The 24,124-nt window shown below is 40.6% G+C and overlaps 2 protein-coding genes across 6 annotated transcripts in view; one reads left to right on the top strand and one right to left on the bottom strand.

Annotated features, from left to right (window-relative positions):
* The window catches only part of ARFIP1 (ADP-ribosylation factor interacting protein 1), a 136,451-nt gene extending 117,362 nt beyond the window's left edge, over positions 1–19,089 (bottom strand). The window contains exon 1 of one of the 5 annotated variants that reach the window (XM_010840731.1): positions 18,652–19,089. The gene's annotated coding sequence lies outside the window, so the exon portion shown is untranslated. Of the gene's footprint in view, positions 1–18,498; positions 18,628–18,651 lie in introns of those variants that run through there. The other 4 variants (XM_010840734.1, XM_010840730.1, XM_010840732.1 and 1 more) reach the window with 4 other exon arrangements.
* A 42-nt stretch (positions 19,090–19,131) lies between these two features.
* TIGD4 (tigger transposable element derived 4) overlaps positions 19,132–24,124 on the top strand; it is a 12,047-nt gene continuing 7,054 nt past the window's right edge. The window contains exon 1 of the mRNA XM_010840729.1: positions 19,132–19,368. The gene's annotated coding sequence lies outside the window, so the exon portion shown is untranslated. The remainder of the gene's footprint in view (positions 19,369–24,124) is intronic.

Raw genomic sequence — 24,124 nt, forward strand, 5'->3', positions numbered from 1 at the left:
TACAACTTTAAGAGGCGATTTCTGCTTCTAACTTGTTCAACAACATTAGAGAATGCCAAGCAAATAAAGAATTAAAATTCAGCAGTGTCCACACGACTAGAAAAAAAATCACTTTTAATTCCAATCTCAAAGAAAGGCAATGCCAAAGAATGTTCAAACTACCATACGATCACACTCATTTCATATGCCAGCAAGATTATGCTCAAAATCCTTCAAGCTAGGCTTCAGCAGTATGTGAACCGAGAACTTCCAGACATACAAGGTGGATTTAGAAAAGGCAGAGGAACCAGAGATCAATTGCCAACATCCGTTAGTGAGAGAAAGCAAGAGAATTCCAGAAAAAAACATTTGCTTCACGGACTACGCTAAAGCCTTTGACTGTATGGATCACAACAAACTGTGGAAAATTCTTAAAGAGATGGGAATACCAGACCACCTCACCTGTCTCCTGAGAAACCTGTCTGCAGGTCAAGAAGTAACAGTTAGAACTGGACATGGAACAATGGACTAGTTCAAAATTGGGAATCCTAGAAGGCTATATATGGTCACCCTGCTTGTTTAACTTATATGCAAAGTACATCCTGTGAAATACTGGGCTGGATGAAGCACAAGCTGGAATCAAGATTGCCGGGAGAAATATAAACAACCTCATATATGCAGAGGACCCCACTCATGGCATAAAGTAAAGAGGAACTAAAAAACCTCTTGATGAAGGTGAAAGAGGAGAGTGAAAAAGCTAGCTTAAAACTCAACTAAAGATCATGGCATCTGGTCCCATCACTTCATGGCAAACAGATGGGGAAACAATGGATACAGTGATAGACTTTTATTTTCTTGGGCTCCAAAATCACTGCAGATGGTAACTGCAGTCATGAAATTAAAAGATGCTTGCTCCTTGGAAGAAAAGCCATGACAAAGTTAGATAGTATATTAAAAAGCAGAGACACCACTTTGCTGACAAAGGTCCTCATAGTCAAGGCTATGGTTTTCCTAGTAATCATGTATGAATATAAGAGCTGGACCATAAAGAAGGCTGAGCACCAAAAAATTAATGATTTCGAACCGTAGTGCTGAAGAAGACTCTTGAGAGTCCCCTGGACAGCAAGGAGATCAAACCAGTCAATCCTAAAGGAAATCAACTTTGAATATTCATTGGAAGAACTGATGCTGAAGCTCCAAGGCTTTGGCCATCCAACGTGAAGAGCTGACTCACTGGAAAAGACCCTGAGGCTGGGAAAGATCGAGGGCAAGAGAAGAAGGGGGTGACAGAGGACAAGATGGATGGATGACATCACTGACTCAATGGACATGAGTTTGAACAAACTTCAGGGGACAGTGAAGCACAGGGAAGCCTGATGTGCTGCAGTTCATCGGGTCTCAAACAGTCGTACACGACTTAGTTACTGAACAACAGTAAGGAGATAGAAAAGTAAAATCTAATTCAAGCTAAAAGAGTAGTCAGTCCTCCATATCTGCAGGTTCAAACAAAGATTGAAAATATTTTTAAAAAAGGAAAAAAAAAACCCTTCAGAAAGTTTCAAAAAGCAAAACTTGAATTTGCCATACACCAGCAAATATTTACATAGCATTTACATTTGCATTACATTATATACTACAAACGTGTACATACTATATACGTATGTACATATTAAATACATATTAGAAGCCTGGCATGCTGCAGTTCATGGGGTCACAAACAGTCAGACACGACTTAGTGAGTGAACAATAACATATTATAGGTAATTTAGAGATGATTTAAAGTATATGGGAGTATGTGCATAAGTTAGATGCAAATACGCTACCATTTTATACAAGTGCCTTCTTATCTGAGAGTGTAAAAGAACCAATGCCCCACCGATACCAAGGGTGACTGTACTTTGAATCTAATCAAGGAGATAGATAAATAAGCACAAAATACCACATCAGGTACTACAATGCAGAGAAACAGAGAAACAAAAAAACTCATGAAATACAATGGAGGGAACAATTTTTGTGCATGCTCAGTCACTCAGTCATATCTGACTCTTTGTGACCCCATGGACTTAGCCCTCCAATCTCCTCTGTCCATGGGATTTCCCAGGCAAGAACACCAGAGTGGGTTGCCATTTCCTTCTTTAAACAATTTTACTGCTTGCCAACTGAATCCAGTACCACATTAAGAAAATAATACAACATGAACAAGAGGGATTTATCCCAGGAATGCAAGACTGTTCAATTAAGAAAATCTTTTAATATATAATATATTCATTAATCTAAGCTGAAAAACATGGTTTTCTACACAGATGAGAAATCTACTGACAGAATTCAACACCCATTCACAATTCAATAATCAAGGAAGAAGGAATTAAGGGAGACATCTTTAACACGATACAGGCTTTAATCCATTATCTTATTTAATAAATAACAGAGGCATTTCCATTAAGACTAAGAACAATGCAAAAACCCACCATCTCTGCTACTATTCAACACTGAACTAGAGGTATTAGCCAATCCAAAGAGATAAGAAAAATCAATTATAAGATAGGTAAAGAAGTAAACATTTCTTTTTGCAGATCACATAATAGTACACCTGAAAAACTCCAAAAAATCAATGCTAAAACTAAGTAAAAAATAGAAGAATTTAGTGAAAAAGTAGGATAAAGAATTAACATACAAAAGGAGTTTGGGGTTAACATATACACACTACTGTACATAAAACAGATAATTTTTTAAATAATATTGAAAAGTAATAATCAGAGGACTTAATGGCAGAGAAAAATTCTATTAACAATAACAACAACAAAGAAGATTAAATAACTTAGGAATAAATTAAACAATGTATAAAGTCTATATGAAAAAAATGTTTACACGTAACTGCTAAGACCCTGAAGACTGAGCAAACAAAAAGACAGATGGTATTCTTAGCCACGATGATGCTGTATGTGCATGCACGCTCAGTCACTTCAGTTGTGTCCAAGTCTTTGCGATCCCATGGACTGCAACCCTCCAGGCTCCTCTGTCCATGGGATTTTCCCAGCAAGAATACTGGAGTGGATTGCTATGTCCTTCTCCAGGGAATCTTCCTGACCCAGGGATTGAACCCACATCTCTTGCATTGCAGGCAGATTCTTTACCACTGAGCTACCAGGGAAGACCATGATGATATTAAAAGAAGTCATTTCTTCCTTACTTAATTTACAAATTCAATGCAATACAATAAATATATATAACAAGTTAAACTATACAGTTAGACAAGTTACACTACAGTTGATACGGAAAAATCAAACATGTAATAATCGCCAGGAAAACAATGAAAAAGGAAAATCACAAGAGGACTAAATTTGTCAGACATTAAAACATACCACCAAGCATCTATAATTAAAGCAGTATGGCAGTAGCACAAGAATAAACAAAGAGACCAGAATAAAAAGCCAAGTTAGACCATATACACACAAAAATTTAATATATAACAAAGGTGACACCTTAAATCACTTAATTACAAATGGACTTCCCAATAAATAATACCAGGAAAATTAGGTAGCCATTTGGAAAAATACAAAATTAGATCCGTATCTCACACCACACACAAGAATAAACTTCAAATGAATTAGGAATCTAGATATAAAGGATGAAAACTCAAATAAATTGCTAAAAGAAAACATACATGAGTTGTACTTTAAATTTTCTAAGAATCTAGAGACAATTTTAAAAACTGATAAATTTGACTAAATAAGAATTTTAAAACTGAATAACACAAGTGTTAAAAAGACAAAAGACAACTGAAAAACTAGGGAAATACTTATACGCTGCTGCTGCTGCTGCTAAGTCGCTTCAGTCGTGTCCGACTCTGCGACCCCATAGACGGCAGCCCATGAGGCTCCCCCATCCCTGGGATTCTCCAGGCGAGAACACTGGAGCAAGTTGCCATTTCCTTCTCCAATGCATGAAAGTTAAAAGTGAAAGTGAAGTCGCTCAGTCGTGTCCGACTCTTAGCGACCCCATGGACTGCAACCTACCAGGCTCCTCCATCCATGGGATTTTCCAGGCAAGAGTACTGGAGTGGGGTGCCATTGCCTTCTCCTAACATACGCTACAATAGGTTAATAGTCCTAACATAAAGAACTCTTAAAACAAAGGGAAGAAAACAAAAAAACAGAAAGCAGGAAAAAGACATGAACAGACAATTCACAAAAAAAGATTAAAATAGCCTCTAAAATATAAAAAATGATCAAATTCACTCGTGTTAGAGAAATTCAGGTTAAAACAACACTGAGATACCATTTCTCATCTATTAGATAAGCAAAATTTTTTAAATAACAGAACACTGTGTTACTGAGGATGTGAGGAAACAGGCACTCAGGTACACTGCTGCTGGGAATACAAACTTGTACATTCACTCTGGAGGGAACCTGGGTAACGCCTGACAAAACCACACGCACTCACTTTTGAGCCCAGCAGTCCATGTCCAGGATACATCCTGGGAATGCATCCCCAGCAATACAAAACTACAGACACACTGCTGCATTCTTCACAGATGTAAAGTACTGGGGGGAAGGCACCTAAATGTCTACATACAGGAAGGTGACTGAATAAACTATGACACATCCAGACAATGGAGTACTGTACAACTGTTGAAAAAAATGAAGATCTCTATGATATGCAGTAATTTCCAAGACACAGTGAAAAGTCAAAAAAACCAAAGTTCAAAAGTACCTATAGATACGCTGTCTCAATGTAAGAACAGAAAGGATACATGAAGATACATGCTTCTGTTCACTGGAACAAAAATACAATAAATCAGAGATTACGGAGGTAGGTTACCTACAGGGAACAGGAGAGAAAGGAGTGCGAAAAACTAGGAAATGGGAGCAGGGTAGCAGGAATAAGGAACAAGTGACACCCCTTTGAATATTTAGTTTTAAATAATTCTGACTCTTAGAACCACAGTAATTTTGAGAGAAATTCAAATGGCATAAAATCATAACAAATGAAACTGTATTAAAAAAGAATAAACCAGGAAACGGACGGGGGAAACAAGGATGGGCAAAGGGAGAAGGAGGAGAAGAAAGCGGAGAGAGGGGAGGGGAAGAACGGGGGCGAGAGAAAGGAAAGGCAGGAGAATAGAGTGTTCTGCCTGGACACCATGAGGCTAAAGACGGAGAGAATTAGATACAAAGCCTATTAATACAGTATTTCCCACAGGGGTACACGTTAATAATTCTTAAACTACTTTATGTGTGTAACAGAACAGAACAAATATGCGAACAGAATGTAGGTACTAAAAATTTAAGTTTCTCACTGTTGGAGAAAAAATTACAAAGAAAAGAGAAATGCTAAATAAGCACTGTTGTATTGGACTGGAAATAGTTATCAGTATTATTTTTAATATATGTGTATGTATTTGTGTATGTATGTTACACACACACATATGCATGTATGTACTGGCCTCCTAGCTTTGTCCCCTGAGAGGACCTAGAAGCAGTGATACCCAGTAACAATGATGCCATCTGGTACTCAGTCCCTAAACACCGTTTTCCAATAAAAGGAACCACCGTTCTTAAGGAAAAGTGGACGATCCCAAGACTGGGATAAGGACAAGACAAGATGAGCCTGGGACATTTTCTGGGGTCAGAAATAAGAAAAAAATTCAATTAAAAAAGGGGACTTGCCAAAAGAAGAAAGGACCCAACCAGAAGGAGTTCCTAATGGCCACTGCTGGGACATCTTGAGCAACAAAGCAAATCATGATAGTACTAGATTTGAACTCACATAATAAAACAAATACTAATGCGTCCACACTGACATAAAAAATAACCAAATACAAATGGGGTAAAGTGACCATTCCTCACACGAGAATTTCCATTAATAAGCACGAAGTGAAGTGAAGTGAAGTTGCTCAGTCGTGTCCGACTCTGCAACCCCATGGACCGTAGCCCACCAGCTCCTCCGTCCATGGCATTCTCCAGGCAAGAATACTGGAGTGGGTTGCCATTTCCTTCTCCAATTAATGAGCACAGAAAAGAGAAAACCAGAAATCCCCACCAGGCAAACATCACAGTAGTAAGTGTTGCAGACGGATGTTAAAATAAAAGGGCAAGTTTGAGGAGAAATAGAATTTACATAATCTGCAAGTATCTCCTATAACTACTCAACTGAAGAAAGAAAGACAGTAAATGCAGAACTCATAGTTCACAGTGAAGAAACTCAGCAGATCTCTCTCAAAGTGATTAAGTAATCACCAGTAGTAAGATATACCAAGAGCATAATCCCTAAGATGCTGAGCTGAGAAGGACAACATCATTTTTGCAGTATTTGTCCCCTAGATGCAGAAGTTCAGTCTAATGATGAGAAAACATTGGAAAAACCCAAACTGAGGAACATTCTATAAGATACTTGACCCGTACTTTTCAAAAGTGACATGGTCATGAAAGACTAGGAAAGTGTGAGAAATGTACATATTGAAAGAGACTTTGGAGAAATGATTAATTTCAATGAGGGTTCCTAGACAGGATCCTGAAACAGAAAAAGGAGAGTCAGTTGAAAATTTGGTGAAACTCTAATAATGGCTGTTGTTTAGTCAATAATATTATACCAATGTTAGTTTCCTATTCTTGATAATTATGTTACGGTTATGTGAGCATCAGGGGAAGAAGGTAAGAAGTATAAGGAAACTACTATTTTTGCAAGTCTAAAATCAGAACAAAATAAACGTTTTTTAAGAACAGTAAAGAAGTCTGAGCAAAGTTAGAGGAATTACCCTCAGATAGGAGGAGGAAACCTGTCCCACAGAGGAAAGAATGAAAGAAGGAAGGAAGCCACAGAAACAGTGGCGTGTGGAATGGAAAACGGAAGAAAGCTAGAGGAGTTCATTTTTGCTGCTACTACTTTCAGGAGTTACCATCTGCTCCCGAGCATGAACCAGTAGCACCAAACAGGAAAACATATCCTTATTACACAGCTCAGAAGACCAAATGACAGCTTTAGAATGGGGGCTGCTTACCGGAATGACCAGGCCATGGTTAGAAGTCTGCAACTTTCCGAGGCGAGAGGAGATAGAGACAGAGGTAACAACTGAAAATGGCTTGGTGAGGAGGTCTCCACAAAAACCCTGAACTACGTGGTGTGGAGAAGTTGTGGTGAACACATCCATGTCCTGGGATCATGGAACACCCTAACTCACAGGGACAGAAGCTCCTGTTCTCAGAATCACTCCAGATCTTGTCCAATATATCACTTCATCTGGCTATCGATCTGTGTCCTTTACCATGTCCTTTATTATTAATATATAATAAACTGCTAAGTATAAAAAAAAAACTCCTGGAAGATAGGGAAAGGGGGAATCAAATTTCTGAGAACTACAGAGACAGGTATTATGTCTGTGTTTCATTCATATTATTTAAATGTTCCAACCTTCACAGTTTTTAGAAGTTCATTTGTTCATAACTTTAATAACTGGCAACACTGCGAATGACAAGATTTAAAAATAATGGCATTCACTAAACTTACTGTGACAATCACTTCATGATGCATGTAAATCAAATCATTATGCTGTACACCTTAAGCTTATACAGTGCTTTATGTCAATTATATCTCAAAAAAGCTGGAAGAAAAAATAAAACTTACGATTATGGGGGGGGAAAGTGACTTGCAATACGTGCTATTTAAGATACATGTTTTCTGATCTTTACATGAATTTAAAGTTATCTTTAACAGTGATCCTCAAAATGATAAATCATTATTTCAAAACTACCATCAACACTGAAGCTTCACAGGCTGGTTTATACTGGACGCCAAAAATATCTTGTCATCTCTGGGGCTCTACTTCTATAAATTGACCAGAAGTATTCATTACCTGGGAGAAGGCAATGGCACCCCACTCCAGTACTCTTGCCTGGAAAATCCCAAGGACAGAGGAGCCTGGTAGGCTGCAGTCCACGGGATCGCTAAGAGTCGGACACAACTGAGCAACTTCACTTTCATGCATTGGAGAAGGAAATGGCAACCCACTCCAGTGTTCTTGCCTAGAGAATCCCAGGGACGGCAGGGCCTGGTGGGCTGCCGTCTATGGGGTCGCACAGAGTCGGACACGACTGAAGCGACTTAGCAGCAGCAGTAGCAGCGTTCATTAACTAATGAGTGTAAGAACCAATGATCTATAAAGTGAATTACTAATTAGCATCTGTAAAAATGTATAATTAATGTTACATAAAGTTTATACTTCATCCCACTGTTTGGAGTTGCTTTTAATTTATTATCACAATCACATTTTGTTTTCTACAAACTGAATAGACCAGTTCTATATCTGGGCTTTCCTGATGGCTCAGCGGTAAAGGACCTGTCCCAATGCAGGAAAGTTTAATGAGGGAGAATTCAATATCCTACAACTGTTAAATGCATTCAGGATCTTTCTCAGGACCCAGGAAAGAGAGGACAGGAAGGCAGAGATTTGCCAGGACCCTGGAAGATAAAAGGAAACACATGACTCCATGGATATCAGACAAGAAAAAAATGCATTTATAATCGCCATAATGCTGAGGACTTAAAGATTTAGAAGTATAATACTAAAGAAAGAAAGTTGAACAGAAATTATAACATGAACATTTCAAATAAAGGTACTCACATATCACAGGGCATCTGAAAAGGTATGCTCAAGGCACAGGAAAGCAAATATAAGCACAGCAGACATAAACAGGATAAACACAGCACAGTGGAAGGAGAATCTACATTTTTGGAATGAAAATAAGTATGCTATTACGGAATCTAAAACAAAATTCACTTGAATAAAATACAAGCCGTCTAAGAAACTTCTTGAATTTTTATGATGAAATATGAGTCTCCAAAGAACTATCTGAAGAGATATTCTTTGTAGATTACGTTAGTGAAAAAGTTGGAGAAGTACTGTAAATAATTATGAAGGAATTCTGCTGGAACTCAAGGACAATGCTAGTGAGGTAGGTAACAGAAACTTGAGGGCAATCAGTAGCAAAGCCTGGGCTTGCTTCGTCTGAACTGGCTTTAACTTCTCTAGACAAAGAGTATGTCACTGATTTCAGAGACTGGTTACTGATTAAAAGAGAGTGGCTCTATTTCTTTTGCTCTAGATAGAATCTATGGAAATACATCTATCTTTTCTTGTTCATGGATAAATAAAAGAGAATGGTTAAGATTTGTTTTTATTTCATAATCCAATATTAATCTTCAAGTTGCACTGACTGGTTTACAATAAAAAAATTATAAAGCTAAAAACTTAGTTTTCTTAGTCAAAACAATCTAAAATAGTGTGTAATTTTTTATGACGATAGCTTCCTTAACCTACGAGGAAAATCCTTTTCCCTACAGTCAACACAAATGATGTTGAACTCAAAGTGGTTTACCATACAATACGTTCAAAGTATATTCCACTTTCTTTCTTAAGTAGAATAATCAAATAAGATTTAAAAAATCATATATATACGTATTATACTGCTGTCTTTATGTCAACAACTATCTGGTATCTGTAAAAGCTATGTTGTTAGACACTCATTAGTCCTTTTAGGTAGTAATAAATTCAGTTCATGTTGCTCATTAAGATAAACACACAGTCTAGACAATTCAAAAGTAGAAAACTCTGACAAAATATAGTTATTCTCAATTATATATAGTAATGAGAAACAATTTAAAAACCAACGTAACAGAGATTCAACTATTTTCATCCTCATGATTATCACCAACTTCTAACCAAGTGACAAAATTGACAGTTCGGAGAAGTCTTTTTATTTGCCCCATTCAGAGTGTGTTACAGAGAAACTAATGAGAAGTCAAATGGTAAGACTCTCAAAGCTAAATTACTCCCTGAAAAGAAAACTAGTTGTAAATAAACTCTAAATTATTCAGTGTACTGTGGCCTCATTCTTCACAGATGGCTAGCTAAGGTCCAGAACACGAGCAGTGAAGTGAAGCAAGAGAACTGGAGAGTTCCTTTAGTTCTGTTATTAATTCCCAAAACCATATAAAATAAACCCCTCAATATTCACAGGTAATTTTTTCAATGGGAAAAAGCTCAGAGAAAATAATCTAAGAAACAGTTCAGTTCAGTGGCTCAGTGTCTGACTCTTTGTGACCCCATGAACCACAACACGCCAGGCCTCCCTGTCCAACACCAACTCCCGGAGTTCACCCAAACCCATGTCCATCGAGTCGGTGATGCCATCCAACCATCTCATGCTCTGTCATCCCCTTCTCCTCCTGCCCTCCATCTTTCCCAGCATCAGGGTACAGCTTAGTAATATCGATACAGATGGCTATATAGAAATAGACAGATATGTGTCTTTACACGAATCAGTGCATATTTCTTAGAAGCAACCCTAGCAACTGTGAGCACACACAGTGCCCAGATCTTGGTTTCTAATACCATTCTCCAATAAAGGGCACCGGAGCTCCCTGGAGAAATGGCTGTTTCTAGGACTGGGGCAGGATATATACAAGATGAGCCTGGAGCATCTCGTACTGCTGGAAAGAAAGAATGTGCTTTTTTCAAAAACCCCACCAGAACAGAACAACAAAAAAAAACTCAAAAGAATATAAGAACTAACTGAAAAATCTTCTAAAGGCCAAAGCTGGAACAATCTGAGCAACAAAATTAATAAATACTGGATTATATACTATATTACCGTATAAAGTAAGATTAGATTTTATGCAAAGTATAAAATATCCAAGAATCAATCAATACTGATGTAAATAAATGATTGAATAAATAAATATGAGAAAAGAGGCAAATCTCCTTTGCAGAAAAATCCCCCAAATTTATATACATACCACTGTGAAGAAGGTAGAGCATAATACCCCACACATTAAGAGTGTTTCATATAATGACTTTCTTCTAAAAAGTACAATATACAAAGAGGGGGGCAACTTTACAATGTACAGAGCTGACACTGTCAAAAGCCAGGTGATCAAAGTTAACATCAACAATGGTAGGCAGATTGACACCATCTTCTCTTGATCCAAGAACTGCACTTCACCTCAGTGGTCTTTCTCCCCAAGACACGTTACCCGGTTGAATAATGAGAAAAGAATCACACAAACCCCAGCTGAGGCACAATCTACAATCACCCGCTCCTGTATCCTTGCCTGGAGAATCCCATGGACAGTGGAGCCTGGCAGGCCATGGTCCACGGGGTCGCAGAGTCGGACATGACTGAAGTGACTGAGCACGCGGCACTATAACCACCTGACCTGATATCCTCAAAACTATCACCCTGTCATCAAAAACAAGGCGTCCTTGCAAGAAACTGCTAAGAGGACACACGGCAACTAAACTGTGGATTTATTCCAGGGTGGAGTCCTGCGAGAGAAGCAGCACGTTAGGAGAAAACTGAGGCATCTCCACACACATCAGTTGCTGCTACTGCTAAGTCGCTTCAGTCGTGTCTGACTCTGTGCGACCCCATAGACGGCAGCCCACCAGGCTTCCCCGTACCTGGGATTCTCCAGGCAAGAACACTGGAGTGGGTTGCCATTTCCTTCTCCAATGCATGAAAGTGAAAAGAGAAAGTGAAGTCGCTCAGTCGTGTCCGACTCTGGCGACCCCATGGACTGCAGCCCACCAGGCTCCTCCGTCCATGGGACCCTCCAGGCAAGAGTACTGGAGTGGGGTGCCATTGCCTTCTCCGACACACATCAGTTAATGATGTGTAAATACTGGTTCACCAATTGCGACAAATGTGCCATACTAATGTAATATGTTAATAATGTGGGAAACTGGGAATAGTGTACGTAGGAATCTGTACACTATTTCTACAATAATTGTTAGTCTAAAACTATTCTAAAATAAGAATTTATTATAAAATAATCAAAGAATATTGTGCTATAGTATTCTTATTATATAATATGTACTGTTTTGTTAGTATTAATACAAACTTATGCTATTAAAATAGTTTATTTTCATGCACTTGGAAAAAACAATATGGCAATTTAACTGTTATATTTATAAATGCTGCTGCTGCTAAGTCACTTCAGTCATGTCCGACTCTGTGCAACCCCATAGACGGCAGCCTACCAGGCTCCGCCGTCCCTGGGATTCTCCAGGCAAGAGCAGTGGAGTGGGCTGCCATTTCCTTCTCCAGTTTATGAAAGTGAAAAGCGAAAGTGAAGTCGCTCAGTTGTATCCGACTCTTAGTGACCTCATGGACTGCAGCCCACCAGGCTCCTCCATCCATGGGATTTTCTAGGCAAGAGTACGGGACTGGGGTGCCATCGCCTTCTCCATATTTATAAATATTTATATTTAAAATCCTATATTACAAAACTCCATAAACTGAAATCTTTCATACTATCAACTTGGAAATTCAATCAATATTTAGGTGTCAGGAACTGAGACAGGTCCGGGGGACTCAATGAACCAAAAAAAAGACGTGGTCCCTGTCTGCATGGAAATGGAGAGAGTGGAACAGAAAGACAACCATACAATCATACATATAAACGTCAACTGCAACTGTGGTAAGTGTACGATGTTACTGTCTCAGGTTAGATTAGGGAGCTTAGATCATGTCCTAAAGAAGCAAAACTTCAGTTGAGGTGTGAAGGATAGTTGGAAGCCAACAAGTAAAACGAAAGTAAAGAACGAGTGGTCTAGACAGGGAGAAAAGCACGTGCCAAAGCCGTGCAATGCAAGAGCAAGACGAGTGCAAAGGACTGGTGAAGGCCAGCACGCGTGAAATGAAGAGTTACGGCTGGAGGGCTAGGTGCTGTTACAGAGTTTTGTTTTTACCCCAAAAGCAATGAGAAGCCATAAAAAGATTGGGAGGGAGGAGGGAAGAGCTGACAATCAGATGTGTTTTCAAAATAAATCACTGTGCCTTTAGGATGGATACTGGATTAGAGATGATCTGAAGAAGTGGGTAAACAAGAAAGAAGGCTCCTGTAGAAATTTCAAGCGAGATTATGGTAACAAAGTAAAGTGGTTGTAGTGGAAATGGGAAACACTAGACAGGTTTAAGAGATATTTAGAAAATAAGACTAATAAAAACTTGTTGACAGACTGGACCTATCAGGGAGAGGAGTGAATAAGGTTCACTCCTACTTTCCTGAATTTTCCAACTGGTAAGATAATGGAGTCATTCACTAAAATAAAAAACAAAGAAAGAAGAAAAAACATATTGGGGTGGGGGTTGGGAGTGAGGGAGAGACCAGTTTAGTTTCAGACCTTGTATATGAGATATCTTTAATATAGTCCAGAGAGGTGCTAACTTAAAGTAAGATATACAGATCTAGAGCTCAGAGGAGATAGAAAACACTCACATCCTTAGAAAAGCTGACATCTTTATCCTAGAAAAGCAGCTAACCATAATCCCCAAACATCCAAGGAAAATATTAGACTCTGACCATCTGGATTTAGTTAAAACAAAAAGCTGAGAAAAAACACGGCAGTAATATCTCACCAGCTAAAACAAAAACTACACAACACGCGAAACAGATATTTTAAAAAATCTTATTTCAATGGTATATTTATTATGTCACCAACCATATAGTATTTTAAAGTTTTAGTTGCTGCTGCTGCTAAGTCGCTTCAGTCGTGTCCGACTCTGTGCAACCCCAGAGATGGCAGCCCACCAGGCTCCCCCATCCCTGGGATTCTCCAGGCAAGAGTACTGGAGTGGGGTGCCATTGCCTTCTCCGAAAGTTTTAGCAGGGCTGGGTAATAAAGTGGAGACTACCCATCCTATTTTATCTTAACTAATTTAAACAGCCACATGTGGCGAGTGGCTACTCTGTCAGAGAGCAGCAGTTTAGAGCTTTCTCATGAATTTCATCCAATCCCCAACATCTACTTTGTGAATTAACTGACAGCAGGTGTGAGGGACAGACGGATTAAAGAAGTAGAAGCTTCCATTCCATTTGCTCATTATCTGAATTTTTATTTCAAGAACATATCTTAGTTGTCATGCTGAAAATATGCTTAATTTTAAAAGTAAATAATACACTGTACAGAAAAATGAGGAAATACAGAAAAACAAAAATAATCTATAAACATACCTTTAAGAAACATTCTACAATTTACATTCAGTCAAACATGAAGAGGATCTACATTTTTAGCCCTTTTGTTAGAAGGACACCAATGGCTCCAGTTACTCTGAGTTCTCTTCTCCCCCATCCCCATCCCAACATGTTGGAAATCCTATGAGAAAGCCATCGGCTCTAGAACTCCACTTCAAGGCTGCCAAATATAAACACTTAATAGTCCTCTTGCTTTTCTCCCTTTCACCACCATCACCCTCTGCCACCAATGTCTCACACTTTAACTAGAAACCACAATGTCACAAAATCATTTAGTCACTACAGTGATAAAGAGTACAAGCTTTGGAGTCAAGCAACTTTGTGAGTCTCCTTTAATTCGTCCAATTAGTTGGACTAATTACTTCTACTGGTTTCTACACCTGTTTCTTTATTTAACAGAAAATAAGAAATTCCTAAAACATATAAAGCATCTATAAAGCATAATGCCTAGCCCGTTATGGACTTCCACATCCTGGTGCTATTCTAGACACTCAATGCAGAGCTCTGAAACAAAACACAGAGCCATCCTAGAGGTTATATCCCCTGGCTTAACCCCAGGGACTCTTTCTACCTGGAATGTGAATCCATCCCTTATCAGGTATTTTACAAAGTACTTTATCAGAATACCATATTCCTCTTCTCTTGGACAAAGCTTTTCCAACCAACGTGCCAAGAACGAATTATGGATGTGCTGAAATAATGACCCCCCCCCCACTCCCTGGCCCCCTCAGCTTTCAGGGAACCAGGGAGTCTGCCATACAAATAATCGTTTTATGTGTGCCACGACGCAGAGAAGTTTGGAAACCTTGCTCTAACACTATCTCACGTTGGCAGAACATTGGAGCTGGCAGCTTCCTTCCTCTAGCTGACTTGGGTCTCGCCACCAACTCTGTCATTCTCACGATTCTGCTTCAAAGACAGCCGTGCCACAGTTCTCCCAAAGGACCAAAAAGAATCAAGCCTGGATGTCAAGGAGCTGTGAGTCCAGCGCCACACAGATACACAAAAAATGAAACAAAACTCTCAGGTGACAATATGGCAGAGATGCTACCAAATTTTCACAAAACATCTGAGCAATTTCCAGCAATACCTGCCTATAACTATTTCAAGGCAAAAGTTTAGAAGTAATGGAGGAAAGATGAAAGAGAAAGTCACAAAGGAAAGAGAAAACGAAAATGTGTGCTTTTGTAGAGAACAGCTGAGGATTTGTAAGAGCTATTCAGGGGCTTCCATGACTGGCAAAGTTAGGAGACACTAAAGAGGACAAGAGTATTTTCAAGTTCCTTTGTTTTATAGTCTTTTTTTTTCATACTTCCTAGAACTAATGCTGGTGAATATCTGACTTTTAGACGGTTATAGTCCCTAAGTCATCATCGTCCATATTTTGTGGAACTACTCTCTCCAGTCTGTACATATATCATTAGTTTTTCATCCATAACCATATTCTCTTAAATTCCCTATTAAATTTACTTACTCCATCCTCAATTTATTCCTTATCCCATCCCAAATTCATCATTCTGGAATGTATTTACACCTCCAGACTCTTACAATGCTAAGTCTATTACTTAAAGCCTTTATTTTCACATTTTCCACTCCTCATATGTCATCTCACACACTCACACACACACAGATTTGTATCTACCCCATAGGAAAACTATCAAATGACACTCCATAGGCCTCCTCCAAATTCATTTCTTTTTGTCATACTTTTTGATATGACATGAAATCAGGTGTTCAATTATTGAAAATTAATAAAGGAAGAGACCTTCTTAATGTCTGAGAGAAAATCAGGTGAGATACCTCCAACTTGTACCAAAGATGTAAAGAAAATATGCTAGAAGCACTGGAGTAGTAGTTGTCTGGATTCAGTAGCTCAGTCTGGATTCAGATAACCCAGGTTCAATCCTGGCTCCACCAGTGTAGTTCTGAGCAGATTAGCTTCAGTTTATCATTTAGTTCCAATTTCTTTATCTGTGTGTGTGTGCTCACTCAGTCGTGCCAGACTCTTTGTAACTCCATGGACCGTGCAGGCGGGCTCTACCCATGGAATTCTCCAGGCAGAAATACTGGTGTGGATTGCCATGCCCTCTTCCAGGGGATCTTCCTGACCTTGGGATTGTGTCTATTGCGTCTCCTGCACTGCCAGGCGGATTATTTACCACTGCACTACCTGAGAAGCCCTTCTTAATCTACAGAAATGAAAAGCTCAGCCGAGTTATAAGGCTGCTTTGAGGGTGGGATGAGGCAAGGAGATCACACAAAGCACCCAGCACAATGCCGGCCCACAGCACGCAGACAGACGTTACGGCGTCAGATTATCAGTCTTCTGGCTTCCTCATTGCCTTAGAAGGAAACTAATTTAGCGTGGTTGATTTTTTTTATAAAGATTATGTTTTCTGTCACGCCCCCCCTACTCCGCAAAGTAAGGATGCTAGATGGAGGGAAAATTAATTTTTGAGCAGAAGACGCTGGTCACTCTGTATGGACTATGATAAGCTGTATAGTTCTCTTCAAGTTTAAACATTCTATAAAATAGGCGTCAAACATTTTAGAAGGTCAACCCTTGATCAACAAACACCATCAAATCAGCAAATTTCAATATGCACTCTAAACTTACATTAAGTTTGGAAGGATACTAACTTATTCACAAAAGAGAATTATCATTATTCTTAATCTAGAGGTAATATGGAGAGAAAGGAGATGTCAAGATGAGCAGCAACATGCCAAAGACTTAGGGACCACACCACTGAAACATGCTTTGCCCTTTCTAAATAAGCTGAAGGCCGAAGTAGATAACCTTAAGTGAAAAATAAGAAAATGAAAAAAAAAAAAAAAAGAAAATGAAAACAAAGTACAGTAGAAGTTTAAACTTTTACTCTGAGCTGTACCCAGTGGGTTGGTGATATTTAATATGTATTCAATAATCATAAATGTATCAATTTATAAATCCACTGGATCTCTACAACATTGGCCACCAAGAGCTATCCCTAAAAAGAAACCTCAAAACCACAAATCAGGAACTAAATAAGTAGGCAGCCTTACTTCCTTCTCTAGGTCTAGGAAGGAATTTAGAAACACTGAAATTCTAAAGTACCTAGAGATTTCATCACTATAAAGCTAGAATCTCTGCATTCTACTCTCCATGGTGCCCAAACTAGCTATGTAGAGTTTGAAAACAAAAAAAAAGCTCCACAAAAAAAAAAAAAAAAAAGTTTTCATTAACTTCAAGAAGACACTGCCTTAAGGAGTGGTTTTTAATCTACTGGAGGTTATATATCTCATTTAAGAATTTTCTTCAGAGGAGAGAAAATGTACTGAAACAAAACTTTGCCCATAATTTCGGGGGTGGGGATGAGGAAGTCCCCTGAAAGTCACAGACCATGGACTCCCTAAGGCATGACCCAGGATTTAGGCAAACTAATTTATCAATTTGAAAAAGAAGGAAAGTAACTGAGGCAGAGATTTTAATCCAAAAAATAAAATAAGATTAGAAATATTTGCTGTTTTCTCAGCTAAGGAGTGTTAGACCTGGTGGCTGGGAGGGAGGGTTGAGCAAGGAAAAAACAAAAGTGGGATTAAAACAGTACTGACATGTAATCTGTTGTCTTCAAATCGAAAGAGCAGCAATAAAACAGCCAACTCCTGCAGCCTTAACCCAGGAAGGATTTAACATAACCAATTCTTGTGCACATTCCCACACCAGTGAGGTTAATTAAACAGCAAAGGGGAACATACAAACACCTGCCACTTTTGCAGCCGAAAGCACAAGTTTAACAAAAGTCCTTCAAATCTTCCATCTTTTTCTTCCTTAAGAACCGACTCAGAGAAATTACATGTTTTAATCCAGGAGAAAAGGAAGGGAGGGGGACAAATCCTAAAAGGGGGTTGGTTAAAAGGATGTGCAGGAAGTGGAAACTACAAACTTTTTGAGATCAAAGGGCTCAAGAGGGCGGATAAGAACATAAAGGAAGTAATAATAAAATAAAGTAAAAGGGGAAAGCGTCTAGAAACTGTTCTTAAAACAACAACAACAAAAACCTCTTTCCTTTTTCCTAGACACGTAAACAGTAGTTAACTTGGCAAAGAGGAACGGACGAGACGACAGCACAACTTCCTTCCCAAACTCCAGCATTCCTTGGACGTCCTCTCCAGCACAGTCAGGCTTGGGACATTTCCTAGGCAAGGCTCCTCCCTGCACCACAGCCTGAGGAACCTCTAGCAGGGACTATCGCTGCGGGAGAGGGGAAGTGGCGGATGCAGGGAAAGAAAATCAGCAATACAGGCTGGACACCAAACCGGAGGGTGGCCCACTCGGAGACTCAGTCGAAAAGACCCGGATCCTGCAATCCCTTTCCCCACTCAATGCGTTCAAAACCCGGAGGGTGCCGCCCTGGGAGGGCCGGTCCTACCGCTTCACCCGGCTGTTTCGGGGGCACCCTCAGGGTGACAAGAGGGACGAAGGGATAGAAATCCAAGGCCGAGTACCTGGGTAGAGAGAGATGGCACGCACAGTCTAAGGACAGAAGTGCCCTGTGAAAGTACGGAACAGCGAACCCCGGAGGCAACGTGTCCGGCCGGGCAACCAGCTCCAAGCAGCCTTCCCCCGCTTCCTTCCCAGCCGGCCAGCTCCGCCCTCACCTGTCTGCAGGGAAGCCGGCAGCACTCACGTCGAGGATTATCCTTGCCTCTGCTCCCTGAAGTCGCCTCAGCCCTGGCCAGAAGTGAGCGGAAACGCGACTTGTGCCTGTTCCTTCTTCCCCTCCCGCCACGCACCTCGGCTCCTCCGGGGCGGGGAGCAACTCCAACTGTCACAGCCTCACACTGACCAACCTCCGAATCTACTCAGACCAGCAGCCTCTCCACCGGCGGCCTACAGCTCCTGCACCCGGAGCGGCAGAGCCGGAAGTGAGGGGACCGGAAGTAGCGTTGTCCGTGGCCCTGGACGGCCTCTCTCTCCCTCAATCTGGCCAGCCCAGCCACATCTCGATGGTGCCAGCGCACCTCCCGCGAGGTCCCCTCTCCAGGGGGCGGGCCCCGCCCCGCCCACTGCGGCCCTAGCAACCACATCCGGGACTCAGCCGGCGCCGTTGCCCGGGTAATTTTCTGGCTGCGGCCAGTCCTAGAGGGGTGTGAGCCTGGGTCCAGATGCACCTGCCCGAGCTTGCCCCAGGGCGCACGGGCCTGGTCTTGAGTGGTCGGAGGTCCAGGAGCCCTTAGCATAACTTTCTCAGTCACACACTTCAGCCTCACGCGTTAGGCTTTCCCCCAACAGATGGTGAGCCGGTGGCGGGAGGGCGCCTCGCAATCTCAGGAGAGCCAAAGCTTCTTTCTCAACTGCCGGAGAGCACGCAGAAGGTTATTCCAAACCCGCGGGCTTTGAGAGGGTGGAGGGAATGCGGGGTTTAGGGAGCAGACGGGATGCGGGTGCTTCACTCTCCTTCCCCAGTGCCCCACGCTGTCCACTCACGCCCACCCACTTCTGGACGACCAGACTAGACACCCTTGTTCGGCATCCCTGAGTTATGATTTGCTGTCTTTGTGATCACTTTCTGCTCTGCTTGCTGGCAGAGAGTGGATCCGTGATACTTTTCTCTCCTGCTTCTCTTTACTCAGATGACCGATTTCTGCTTTCTTTGCTTGCCCCATTACTTAATAGATCACTGCCCTGTCTACAGAGACCTCCGAACAGTCCTCTTGGATCCCGTTATAGTTTCCTAAGTGAAGGCCCCAACCTGCACTTCGGCTATTCTGCCTGTCCCCGCACAGTACGGCTCAGCCGTGGTGCTAGACCCTTGAAGCTCATTTGCATACAGGACGTACCGGTGATCCAGCCGCGCTAGTCTCCCTTCCAGGTTCTAGACTGCTTTTGACAGCCCTGTCACTTGCAGAAATGACAAAGGTAACAGCGCACTCCGTGGAATCTACCCCTCTAGACCAGACTTCTCACCTGCCTTGTCAAATTAGCTGACAAGACATTTTTAATGGCTAAGTGCCCGAAGGCAGAATTCTGCCTCTTTGGATTTGTAGGGAGTTTCAGCATAGTGAACCATACATCCCTGTACAAATACCTATCCCATATCTGTGAAGAGTAAATGCACCACAATGTTTCAAAAGTAAATACCAATATTTATTGTCTGAGATTTCCAGGACACCTTCTCTGACAAAAACCGTAATGAAATTCCAAAACGTAAATCTGTGGTTGCATGTTGAATCGCTTCAGTTGTGTCTGACCCTTTACTATCCCACGGACTGTAGCCCGGCAGGTTCCTGCTGCATGGGGATTCTCCATTCAAGAATACTGGAGTGAGTTGTCGTGCCCGCCTCCAGGGGAAATGGATGAATATATATATATTCGTTCATTTAGCTCTAGTTCTACAGTTTACTGTGGATTTTGTGGTTAGAAGCATTCCTGTTAGTCTTCTCAATTATAAGAGAAGGATCCCCATCTAGAATGCTTCTGCTGCTGCTGCTAAGTCGCTTCAGTCGTGTCCAACTCTGTGCGACCCCATAAACAGCAGCCCACCAGGCTCCCCCACCCCTGGGATTCTCCAGGCAAGAACACTGGAGTGGGTTGCCATTTCCCTCTCCAATGCATGAAAGTGAGAAGTGAAAGTGAAGTCGCTCAGTCGTGTCCGACTCTTAGCGACCCCATGGACTGCAGCCCACCAGGCTCCTCGGTTCATGGGACTCTCCAGGCAAGAGTACTGGAGTGGGGTGCCATTGCCATCTAGAATAATTACTGCTTTTATTATGTAGGAACAGAATGGAACTTAGTAGCCAGTACAAGGATTAGAGTTTCAGAAGGATGACTAGGAAGAGGTGGGTGACAGTGCTCAGTGGTACCAGAAAGATGTGTACTTAACTGTTTGGGCTGGCTGGGGCTGTAAGGATTCCTGCCAGCTGTCTCTTGAGTTTGGAGACATTTAACTAAAGATATCTGTTAGACCATTAAGCTCAGAAGTATTTCTGATATTAAAAAGGTAGACACTTGGTTTAGTTATTTGTCCTTAGCTGGATCATTTTCTTGGCAGCTGCTGGTTTTGATAGAAATTCAGATGTGGTTGGAACTGATGCTAACTTCTACTTGGTGAGGGTGCTGTGAATCATTTTAGGTGCTCTCTGGTCCAGTGTGATTCTGCTAGTGTGCACAGTTAGTCCTTATATTAATGCATAGTGTTATGCTGTGCAAGGCTATAGACAGGATTCATCCTCCTATGATTTTTGCTACCTGCAGGGAAATTAGAAAGTAGGAAGGCCTGAAGGATACACTGGAAATTACTTCAGCTGGTGACGGAAAACAGTGACAGTCTATGCACTTTCTTTGGGAAAAAAAGGAAGTAGTAGCTTTTATTCTTGGGTTTGGGGAAATTTTTTCATGCTGACTCAAAAGACTGTTTTAAACCGAGCCCTGCTTAGATGGAGACTCTCTCTCACTCTATGCTTCCTTCCCTCACCCTTTCCCTTGATCCCTCCCCCCACCCCCTTGCTTTCTCACTCCCTAATTGCCTACAGCTTGGGGAATTCTTCCTGCCCATTTTCCTCGGGAAAAAATAGAAGATTACTATTTTCCTTTTAATTGGCATTGTGTTTGGAGAAGTATAACAAGAAGGGAATAGCTGCCTGCCATATATGCTTGTGACAGGGAGCTTATCTAATCACTAACCTTTGCACTGCTATTGGCTATTATTCAGCTTTAGAAAAATCAGGTACCATTTATTCGCTTGGCTTATGGGGGAACTGTAGCAGCCTGTTTTTTATTTATTGACTAGGAAGAAAAGCAGGCAGTGGGTTAAAGGATATTGTTATTTATCATTATATATATTTCAGTGTTATTCTCTGAAAGTAAACTTTTTATTAAAGGGTACTGATTCTCCTCCTCCTCCTCCTAAGTCACTTCAGTCGTGTCCGACTCTGTGCGACCCCATAGACGGCAGCCCACCAGGCTCCCCCGTCCCTGGGATTATCCAGGCAAGAACACTTAATGCAATATTTAAATAAGTCCATGAAAAGTAGAATGGGTAGAACATAAAGTAGAAATTGTTTTAACTACAAAGGAAAAAACTTATAATTCCATTGTCTACAGTTAACATCAACATTTTGGTCAATATCTTATGCAAATTTTTTTCTTCATTTATTTAACAAATTGTTATTGGGAACCTACAGTTAGCCGGGCGCCAAGCACTGTAGGAACAGCCGTGAGCCTCTGCCTTCAAGGAACTTTCAGTATAGGTTGTATTTGTTGGCATGCAATTCTGTATTTTGCTTTTCCCACTTAATATTGATATATTATGAAATTTCCCTCATATCATTAAACATTCTCCTTCAGGGGCTCAATAGTATTTTAACATATAGATATTCGTAAGTTATTTATCTAATCCTTTTTGCTACAGATCTGGATTACTTTAAGTTTTCTCTATAATTATAAAACAACCAAGTAGGAAACAGTCTTGTGTGGTATAATTCTAAGACGAATTCCAATGACTTTCACCTTGTATAATTCCTTCCTCTGCGAACAGGACAGGCTGTCATTCTATGATTATATTATACGCAAGAGGAATTTTGCAGATGTAACTGAAGTAACTACTCACTGACTTTGAGTTACTCAAAACGAAGTTAATCTGGCTAGTCCTAAACTGACTAAATGAATCTTATATTTTATTTATTTTACTGAAGTATCATTGATTTGCAATATTATATTAGTCTCAAATGTACAAAATAGTGATTCAATATTTCTACAGATTATACTCCATTTAAATTTATTACAAAATAATAGCTACATTTTCCTGTGCTATGCAATATATCCTTGTTACTTATTTATTCTATGTGTAGTAGTTTGTATCTCTTACTCCCATACAGCTACGTTGCCCTCCTCCTTTCCCTCTGCTCACTGGTGATCACTAGTTCGTTCTCTGTGAGTCTGTCTCTGTTTCGTTATATACATTCCTTTGTTTTAGATTCTACGTGAACGTGTTAACAAAGTGTTTGTCTTTCCCTGACTTATTTCACAAAGCATAATACCCCCAGCTCCATCCACATTTTTGCAAATGGCAAAGTTTCATTCTTTTTTGTGGCTGAGCAATATTCTATTATGTATTTATACGTAATATACATCTTTATCCACTCACCTGTTGATAGACACTTAGGTTGCTTCCATATCCTGGCTGTTGTAAGTGATGCTGTTATTAACAGTGGGGTGTGTGTATCTTTTCAAATTAATGTTTTTGTTTTCTTCACATATATATATACACACAGCACTGAATTGCTGGATCCTATGGTAGTTTGTTTCCAGTTTTTTGAAGAACCTCCATACTATTTTCCATATTGTTGCATCAATTTACATTTCTGCCAACAGTGTACAAAGGTTTCCTTTTCTCCGCATTGTTGCCAATGTTTGTTATTGTTTTTGATGATAGCCTTTCTGACAGGTATGAGGTGATATCCTACTGTGGTTTTGATTTGCATTTTCCTGAGGATTATGATGTTGAGCATCATTTCATGTGCCTGTTGGCCATCTGTGTATCTTTTTTGGAAAAATGTCTTATCAGATCTTCTGCCTATTTTTAATTGAGTTGTTTGGTTTTTGGTATTGAGTTGTATGGGCTATTTATATAGTTTGGATATTCCCTTCTTGGTCACATCATTCACAAGTAAGCTGTCTTTTCATTTTGTTTATGGTTTCCTTTGCAGTCCGAAAGCCTTCAAGTTTAACTGGGTTATATAAACCTTTTAAAAGCATAGTTTTCTCTAGCTGATGGCAGCAGAGGAAATTAGAGAGATTTGAAGCTTGAGAGAGATTTGACGTGAGAAAGGTTCTCTGTTGCTGAAATAAAGAGGACCCCAGGTCAGTACCTGAGAGAGGCCTCCAAGAGCTAAGAGTAATCTCTGCTCACAGTCAACAAAAAACCAGGGACCTCAGTCCTACACGGAGAAGGCAATGGCACCCCACTCCAGTACTCTTGCCTGGAAAATCCCATGGACGGAGAACCCTGGTAGGCTGCAGTCCATGGGGTCGCTAAGAATCGGACACGACTGAGCAACTTCACTTTCCCTTTTCACTTTCATGCATTGGAGAAGGAAATGGCAACCTGCTCCAGTGTTCTTGCCTGGAGAA

Source organism: Bison bison, unplaced genomic scaffold, assembly GCF_000754665.1.
Source record: "Bison bison bison isolate TAMUID 2011002044 unplaced genomic scaffold, Bison_UMD1.0 scf7180017864146, whole genome shotgun sequence".
Classification (NCBI taxonomy): Eukaryota; Metazoa; Chordata; class Mammalia; order Artiodactyla; family Bovidae; genus Bison; species Bison bison.